We start from the raw sequence: 9465 nt of genomic DNA on the forward strand, positions 1-9465 counted from the left end.
ACCAAGATTTATTGAGTGTCACCGTGATTTCACCCTGAACAAGATGATGACTTGCAATGTCTCAATTCAGCCACAAGTTTACGTCTGCTCTATGTGTCTGCTCCTCCCCTGATCCAGGCCTCGGCTGGAAACACCAGATAGCACTCATTTAAAAATGAGATTGTAGTACGGTTGACTAAACTTTGATACAAATGAAAACCAACTTTCAACTTATTGAAAATAACTTGTTGTCTCTGGAGGAGCTATTTCAAGACAAAAATAACTCATACTCACAATTCACTGTTTCTTACTTTTTATCATATCTATCATATTTTTAATTTGATTCAATGAAAACTAATTAAAAATGTTCCCATATGCATCCCATACGCACAGTGCTCCTTGTATTGAAAACCTCTTTATAATTCCCACTACAGTACCTCCACTTAAGCCTCGGTTCCTGTTTAGCCCCGGAGCGTGTCACTGCCACCACCACACTTCAGAGTAGGTTTGTTATTGCTTTTGCAAAAATGTTTGCGAGAATAATGTATTTGTCAGACTTCAGCCAGGTTCACATTTTTATAATCTGGTTTTTAAGCATAAACCTTCTCTCTAAATCAGTGCCCACATACTCCATATTTCAGATAGTTTAAATTGGCTGAGGACTAAAGAATTTACCGTCGCTAATGTAAAACTTTGAGACATTTGAATGATGTGTTCAGTATCTAAGATGAAATAACCAGGTGATAACTGACGTAAACCATCATGAAGGAATTTCCCTCATGTTCACAGTGAGTGTTTTTCAGTTCAATGTTTTTCTGACCTGTCCTTTGAAGTTTTGGACGCACCGCATGACGTGCTCATGTCGTCAGAGCTTTAACTGCAAATAAACGCTCTTTGCCGAGGTTGTGCATTAAACTGATAGAGAGGACCCGGCTCCAGGCTCAGCTACAAAACCTTGCAGTGATCGGGCGCAGCTATTTTAGCTCCTCACCGATTGACACTGCTAAAAAATACTTTTGGCACCGACCCTTGCTGTTTGTTAGACAGACTTCTTTAAACAGGAAATTAAAACTGGTTTCACATCATAAACCACTCAACCCCTGCACAAGGAGGGCATTGAAATAAACATCAATTCCACCTCTCAGGACACAGGAGTTAATGGTGCTCTTGAGTTGTTTTTATGTGTAGGCAGAATTGACTGACGTCCTAGTGGCTGACAGCAGCCGTGCTCTATAAGTAAGAATTTGTATTTTTTCCTCGAGTGCCTTTTTCTAGTCTTTTGTTTCTGGTCTTATCTTTTCCAAATGTGGACTGATGGACCGATGTACTGTGCCACTCTTGTCTTGGCTAAGTGTTAACCTATAGCAGTCGTGTAAATGCATTTAGCCTTTGTCGAAAATCTCTGTCACATCCATTGACCTTGTGTGCCTCCCACTTATTCTTAATAGGAGAATGACATCACTTACAGCCAAGAAAATATGAGCTTAATGCAACCACAACCCACAGGTCAGCCCTGGTCAGTCAGACCATTACTCTGTCTTCAACTTACAAAACATAACCTTTTGATCCTAATTATTTTTCTGATGGAAGATACATTTCTAATAGGATGCAGGAATGAGGGACAATCGTAGCGTAATTTCTTCAAACACAAACAACGGTGATCGTTCACACAAAGCAGTCATCTTGAAGTGATAACTAATAACTATCAATTGGGGAAAATACATGATGGTTAAATATCTGCAAGATCTTTCGACATCTTGATTCTGTTAGGTCTAGCACACAACAAGGAAAATACATGCCTCACATTCCAACCTATTGCTGAGAAAAACTAAATATATGAATATATGAAAACCCTCAGTGTGGTGTTGCTCCGGCCCAGCCACACCAGAGCTGTGAACTCAGCAGTGGATGTATGTCAGTAAAGCTAAAGAGGAGTGAAAGAATCTGTCCAACCCCTGACCAGGAAATGCCAAGTAGGACATGCTAGAATACTTCCTCTGTGGTCTCCTATTTCAGCAGTGGGAGGAAAATGAAGCTGGGTCTGCGAGGGCAGAACGCTGCAGCATCTGGAAAGGACTACCAAATGTTAACATATGGACGCCGCACCAGAGTCTAGACTAGGCAAGAACACTGGTTGGCTCTGCGAAGGAGACCCAACGTTATTAAAATTTCAGAGGCTTTCAGGTCAATTCCATTATTAATGGCTGCTACATTTTTATTTTTATTTATAAGTGAGGTCACATGGAATTCAACTGAGGTCACTGTTGTCCAGCAATTGGGGAAAAAAGATATATAAAAGTATTTTTAATATCTGATAAAATGTCACCAGAAATTTATGGTGTCAAAATGGGGTCACAAACCAAAAAAGGTTGGAAACCACTGCAATATAGGCTTATATATTTAATCCCCTGTCCCCTCTTGTGCCTATTTGCATTTTAATTACTTTTTTTTTGAAGAAGAAGAAGAATTGCTCTGTGAGGAAAATCTGTTCAGAGAGATTCCAGCAGCTTTTCACTAATGCCAACCACATCCCTTTGAGATTATGATATAGAAAAGGGAATTTGAAGAGTGACTCTGGAGATGTTCCTTCATCTCCGTTGGGAACTGAGCCTCGGGACCAGGAACCCAGCAAGTTCTCTTTGATGATTTTGAAGTCAAGAGAGGTCAAATGACGTGCTGATGATCAACCCACTCCGAGTGATGTGTCGGTGAATACAACCGGTTCATCAACAGCAAGTGCAGCAACAGGAGACATTTGCACCGACGTGAGTGTACCACTGACACCAGGTGAAGAAAAAAAACAGCAAATACAGTCAGAGCTCAAACTCACTCGTGCACTAAATTCCACACAGTGGTAGGAGCAACTTTGAAGCTGGATATTTATTGTATGTTATTTCAGGGAGTCTTTCCTCTGCTATGCAAACTAGTGGCTGGAGTGCAGCATAAATGCAGAGGAAAAGAACAAAAGAGGTGAGAACTGTGTGGGTGAGTCTTTCTGCCGGCAGCAAATTGTCTTGTTTGGAAACTGTGAAAGTGATGTAAAAGACTTGTAATTTACAAATACCAGAGTGAGTCATTAAGTTCTAGGACACTTGGTATCATTTCAAAAGTGACAGACATCTCACATAATTCTACAAAGAACGAGTTCTCAGATAAAATCACTGCACTGCACTGTAGAAATGATTAGATCTGCGCAAAGGATATGAAGAGAAATTGTTTTGTTGTTTTTTTGTCTATAAATAAATATTTCCAATTTCTTTTTCTTCCTTTACTTATCTGTCATGGAACATTCATATTCAGCCAGGTATCTTATTTGGACTTGGTCTTAAATAGCTGATTGTTGTTGTCGTTGTCTGAACATCATCTTGACTTTTCTGTTTTGTTTTGTCTTAGTTTGTGTCAACTGATGACAAAAGCATCAGGTCCTCCAGAAAAAAAACTTTTGACAGTTTGTATATTCAGATCAAGAATACATGAAAAACTTTTTTTCTTTTACTTACAAAGATAATGTAAGTTTTAATCAATACCATGTTCTGCAATAACCCACACTCCCTACTTCAGGAAACACTGGGCTGAGTGAGAATTTATTGAGGCAAAAGAATAGTAATCCGAAGGAGGAAACTGAGGCTAAACCAAGAGGCGACGGACTGAATTGAGTTGGCGTGATGAACCTTGAGCACGGCCGTGTTTCGCACACAAAGCCCTGACCAGATGAGAAAACAAGTTAAATAGCACGCTGCCAACAGTCTAAAAATAGAACAAACCCTTAGCTGCAACATGCAAAGAAATCAAAGTGCAGTTGTCATTGCAGCAACTTAACCTGCAATTTGTGACAGACGGACAAGAAATATGTAATTTACTTCCTACGCACGCTTTCTGTTGATCCACAGATGAGAACCACAACGTAATGATGTTCAATTTTAAGGTCAAATTAAAATAATGAAGAAATTTAACCTGTCTCACAGTTTATTACATACTGTAGCCACTGACATGTCAGTAAAGTTCAACAAGAAGCTTTCACTGTGCAGCCAGAAAGATCAAGAAGCCAGGGAGTAAGTCGTGTCTTAGCAGAGCCACAGGTTGGAAAAATCTCATAATACCAGGTTGTGGATGAAAAGGATTACTGGTTGATTCTTTTTTTTTTTTTATCAGCTTTAGCATTTCACTGTGCTGTGTCCTAAATCATGTGCACAACTGGTGGTCAAGAGCAAAAGGAAATGAGAAAATGGCGACATCAACTGCTGTGGCTCGTTGTCTATTACGATTTTAAATTGGCATTTTTTACAGAAAGCCCTAGTGATGAAACAAGACTAAAAAAGAGATACGGTGAAGAATGTTCTCCAACAAGTGAGAACAGCAGGTGCAGTAAATGGACTCTATTAACACTAACCCTCATTTTATAATACAACGCGGCATTCACACTAAAACGTTCCACCAACTGTTCACACCTATTCACACACATGTTGTCATGTTGGAGTGGTCAGTGAATGAACCTTACCACAGCCGTCATGTTGAATGTAATGATAAAACCATAATAGAACAATAACAAAATACTAGATTTGTACATCTTCACATCCATATTTACACAAGATAAACCTTTAATCTGCTAGTAGCTGTGTGTGTTGTTCAGGTTTTGCACAGAGGCAAAATATAATTCAGTCCTCCTTTACCTTTTTTTTTTGAATCACCTTGCCTGTCAAAAAAAAAAAAGAGAGTAGGTGTGTGATAGGAGAGAGAGTGTGACAGAAAGGGAGGGGAGTGTGGAGAGGAGAGAGGCCAGGGTGAGTGTTTTGCAACGTGCCGGTGTTGGGAATGGATGCCTCACAGACACATTCCCATCCTACACTGAGGATGCAGCAGCCTGCTGTAGGACGGGCTGATCAACACAGACACAGTGTCACGCACAGGGTGAGAGGAGTTGTCCATGATAGATAGATCTCAGCCAGAATCCTCCTCTCACACACTTCCTGTGTGAGGTCCAGCTTGTCCAGACCTTTTCTGTCTATCCCACCAACAGACAACAGCATGAAACACTGCAGCAGCCAATTACTCAACAAAGCTAGGAGGTTTCAGTAGAACTAATATGCAACAAAATAAAGTCTGCACACAACTTATACTATTCCTCACTCTTGCCTTAATCAATAGAGGGCAATGTTTTCCTTATCTAATTCCAGGAAAATATTTATAATATATAAATATATTACACAAAATATTTTGTCTTTTTAAGTTGAGTAGACGTTTGTCTGATTGAAGCTTCCTGTTAGCCCAACCTGTCTCCCGTCTACCTGTATTTAGAAAAACCTCAGTGAATACTTCTGTTAATAACTGTTTTAGTCTCATTCAGCTTCTGTCATAACATTCGATGATAAACAGTATGCTCTGTATCAACATGTTTGTTTAAGATGGAAAGTCTAACTGGTTCTAATTAATACAGCTGAATGTAATACAGTAAATATTTGCACCAGAGGACATCAATCACAGTAATGTCTCTTGTGACTAGAACTCCCTAACAAAGTTCTTGAATTGGTGACAAAGAAGTGCCAAAGAAGAACTGGAACCCCAGAGGACACTGAACTGGAAACAGTTGTGTACAAAGGCCATGCAAACACTCATGAATAGAACAATTTGCACAAGTATTTTCCGATTACGATGGAAGGAAAGCTGTATGCCCATTCAGCCACCAAAGAAAAGAAAGAAAAAAAACAGGAGGTTGACTGACTGCTGACTGTTGCCAGGTAGTTGTGTCTTGATTTAAGCTACGGACGAAGAAATAATGCTCTTCATACTGTGGTTATCGGGCACTTGTGTTTCCATCACACATGTGATTCAATCAGTCCCTCGTCTGTTCTAATTCCCTGCACATGAGGAGCTTTGGTACAATCCTAGCCACCCCTCATCGTTCTGCAACTATAACTCAAACACACCGTAAATGACGTCTGTAGCCACGCACGTGTAAAGAGAAGAGAAATGTCCACTTTACTACACTATAGTCCCTGCTCCATCCCCCACATAACTGGTCCAAAAAAATACCAACTATCTTTCCAAGGCACACATCCAAACCTCTCAGATTTAACCTCCAAACTCTTCAATCTTAATTGCTCCTCAGATCTGTTCATTTCTAATGTTAATACTGGTCAACACCCATCAGAAACTATAAAGCAAAGCCTCACTACTGTGTTACACTTCACTTTTTATGCCACCATCAAACAAAACCTGTCTTCAAATACTTCCTAACTTCCTAACTAGGTACTTATTAGGTCATACCCAGATAATCAAAGAACGCTTCGCTGCAACCAAGGCTTCAAATGGAATAATATTAGTCACAACCAGGAGTCTGTGCTTTATCAGGGTTTCATATGTCTATGATTAGAGTTCAGTCTCTACTGCTTATATACAGTGTATACTGTATATATACATGTATGTATATATATACGTATATACATATATACATTGTGCCATAGAGGTACATGCATTTAATTAGCATCCAATGTAGATGGATAACAAAAGTGTGCGCACACCTGACCTAAACGCACCATTCCCAGGTTTTACTGCAGGTGTGAATTTATCAAGACAAGAATGCAGACAGAAGTGTGCTGCCAGGTAAGTCAGAATTTAGGGCTGGGCTCTGTGCCAAGTTTGAATGTCAGTTCTGTCTAATGTTTTATAATTCAGAAAAAAACTTTTCAGCTGTTGCTCGACTGATAATACATTTTTATTATAATGTTCCAAAAGAATAAGAGGAGCGAGCGGTAAAGGTCATGAGCTACGGTGATGATGTCACATGCCATTTGGCAATCATCTCAGTGAGAGCTGTGTGCCTGTAGAGAAGACACAGACGAAGAAGACAATCAGAGAAACGCAGAAATATCACAGGCATTCGAATGATGAGAATCGTAGCAGAGTTATGACTCCTGCAGACGATTACAGCAGTCTCAGGAGGTCAAAACAATTTACACCGTGTAGCTCGGAGATAAAAATATGAGTCACTGTACTGTACTGTGCACTGTGGCTGCATTCTTATCTTAATAAAATCCCACAGGACTAACTGATAAAAAGCTGAAACAGTCACGGAGCGTTGGGATATAAATACAGGCCGATGTTGCAGAGTTTAACTGTGGGTAATCAAAGTGATAATAAAAGTATCTCAGAGTTAGTTAATTTGGTCAAAAGACACTGTGCTGGTGGTCCTTAACTATACAGGACACAATGAGGTAGAGTTCAGAGATATGACCCACATGTTCTGATCTCAGGTCATTCCCCTGCTCCTTTCATAGTCGTGGCTTTCATCAGACGTCATCTCGGCCGTGTTGTTCCACATCAAATAGACACTACACAGACGTCATCTCGGCCATGTTGTTCCACATCAAATAGACACTACAGACTAAATAATTTGCCTGTGAGCTATGAGCACCTCCTCATGCTCCCAGACAACCCCTGCAGGCACAGACAGGTCTGAGGTAATGCTGGCTTTGATGGTAAGCTAGGCATGAATAATGTTTCGAAGAATCACTTAACTGATGAGATGACTTAACTGTTGTTAATTACAACACCAAAAAACCCCATCTGTATCTTTTTTTTTTAACTGCAACCAAACTGAAGCCTAAGGCAAAAATGTGATTCTGTAAGTGACAGTAATGTTAACTTACAGTGTTAGGACCTCTGATGTTGGACTTTTGCTAAGTTTGAAACATGAAGAATGTACTGTGTGTATGTTTTGAATTCATCCCTGTGTTATAGCTACAGCTACAGGTGAACACAGATCCATTAGGATATGACATCACCTGTGTTATTGCATTGTTGCAGTTAAGCAGCAAATGCATTGCATTTCCTTTTTTTCTTTAAGCGTACACACTGATTCAAAGCCTTTTATGGCGCAGGCCCACGCGCTCCATATAACATCAGGTATTCCTTCATCCATTAGATGAAATTATTACTGTGAAATACAGCAAGTGAAGCTATTGTACATCCATCTTTTCTACATCAGCATCTTCTTACAATTAGTTCAATCAGTGCTGTCACTAACACAATGAATTCAAGAATTTGTGTACACAAATATTGCCTGTGTGTGTCCAAGCCAATGCTATGATTTTGTTCTGAGCCGAGAAGAATGTGGACGTAGAATGTGGATTGTAGCTAGGGCTGCCTGCTAATGCACACACACAAAGTGCAGCTATAAGAACACAAGGGCATAGAAATGAGACCATACCCAAGGTAAGAAATGGCCTCCCCTGGAATGGAATGTAAGATCGAGCATACAGCACGTGCATACGTGGAACGACGGACATTTGCCGAGCACTTTCTGTATGAATGGAAAGATGTACGTGCAATATGTGCAAGTGGAGATGCAGACAACAAACATGCAACCTACGGAGAGGCCTTGATGTGACATTTAAACATTGTGTGATGAAACTAAGTGTAGTAAGAGCTTTTCATTGCTCTTTCAGAAATGTCAAGGATTCATAGCTGTCTCTGTCTCCTGTCCTTCTATGTGTGTGTGTCATTCAAAGGTTCCATAAACCTGTTGGCTCCATGAGCAGACTCCATTGCCATTCCTTGGGTTATTCCTGTCCTGGCAACTCATAGTACTGCCTCAGAAAAGTTATATGACAACGTAATCTTGGCCAAGCTGCCAATTCAAATGTCACCATCTTGTTTGAAAATCCACTCTAATTTGCTGAACTGCAAACATCCATTAGTGGCTCAGCACACCTCCTGGATCACAGTGGTCTTCACTGTTAAGGCTGTGATGACCCAAAATGACTGTGTTAGAGACGAGTGATGAAAATATATATATTTTTTGATGGTGGAGGGGAAGGAAGCACGTAGTGTGTACATGCTGCTGAAAGTGCTAACATTTCTTTTGGAATATTTTAACGCATTTATCCGCGGATGTTCTGTGTTGGTTTATGACCAATTACCAATAAAATGGTGGTTTAAAAGCCAAAAAGCTTCTGCACTGCTGTTTAAAGCAGCCAATAACTAACTCCTGTCAGTGTCAGTTCAATCATTAGCTTCAGGCAGAGACTATATACAAGAATGGAACCGAGGTACCACCACTGCAAGTTATGGTTGCAGAGTAAATCCACAGAATCAATTAAGCAAATTCTCTTGATTTTAATGTCAATTAGTATTTTCCCGATGACCTCTTTGCTTCGATCATTGGTTTTATGTCTTCCTCTATAGAATATGAAGTCTGTTGCAAAAATGATATCCGCATACAGACACAAAAGTCTAAAATAATCAATGTGATTGACCACTGAAGGCAACGCCAGCAGATCCATCTGTTCGTAACAACACAGAGCCAACGTAACGTATTGCACAAGCCATTCCATTGAATTAATTGTTTATTCTGAGCAATCCTAGCCGACATGAGCCAATAAACCCTGAACATTGCCTGTTTAGCATCTAGAGTCGATAAAAACAAACAACAATTCCAAAAGTGTTTTGACGGTCAGTATTAAAAGGCTCCACAGCACTCACGAATAG

General features: G+C 40.0%; 2 protein-coding genes across 5 annotated transcripts in view; one reads left to right on the top strand and one right to left on the bottom strand.

Annotated features, from left to right (window-relative positions):
* LOC103381923 (probable histone deacetylase 1-B) overlaps nt 1–9465 on the top strand; it is a 388477-nt gene that overhangs the window by 39307 nt on the left and 339705 nt on the right. The window lies entirely within an intron of this gene.
* The window catches only part of adamts14 (ADAM metallopeptidase with thrombospondin type 1 motif, 14), a 37341-nt gene that overhangs the window by 23838 nt on the left and 4038 nt on the right, over nt 1–9465 (bottom strand). The window lies entirely within an intron of this gene.

The sequence above is a fragment of the Cynoglossus semilaevis genome, chromosome 8 (genome assembly GCF_000523025.1).
Source record: "Cynoglossus semilaevis isolate Cse_v1.0 chromosome 8, Cse_v1.0, whole genome shotgun sequence".
NCBI lineage: Eukaryota > Metazoa > Chordata > Actinopteri > Pleuronectiformes > Cynoglossidae > Cynoglossus > Cynoglossus semilaevis.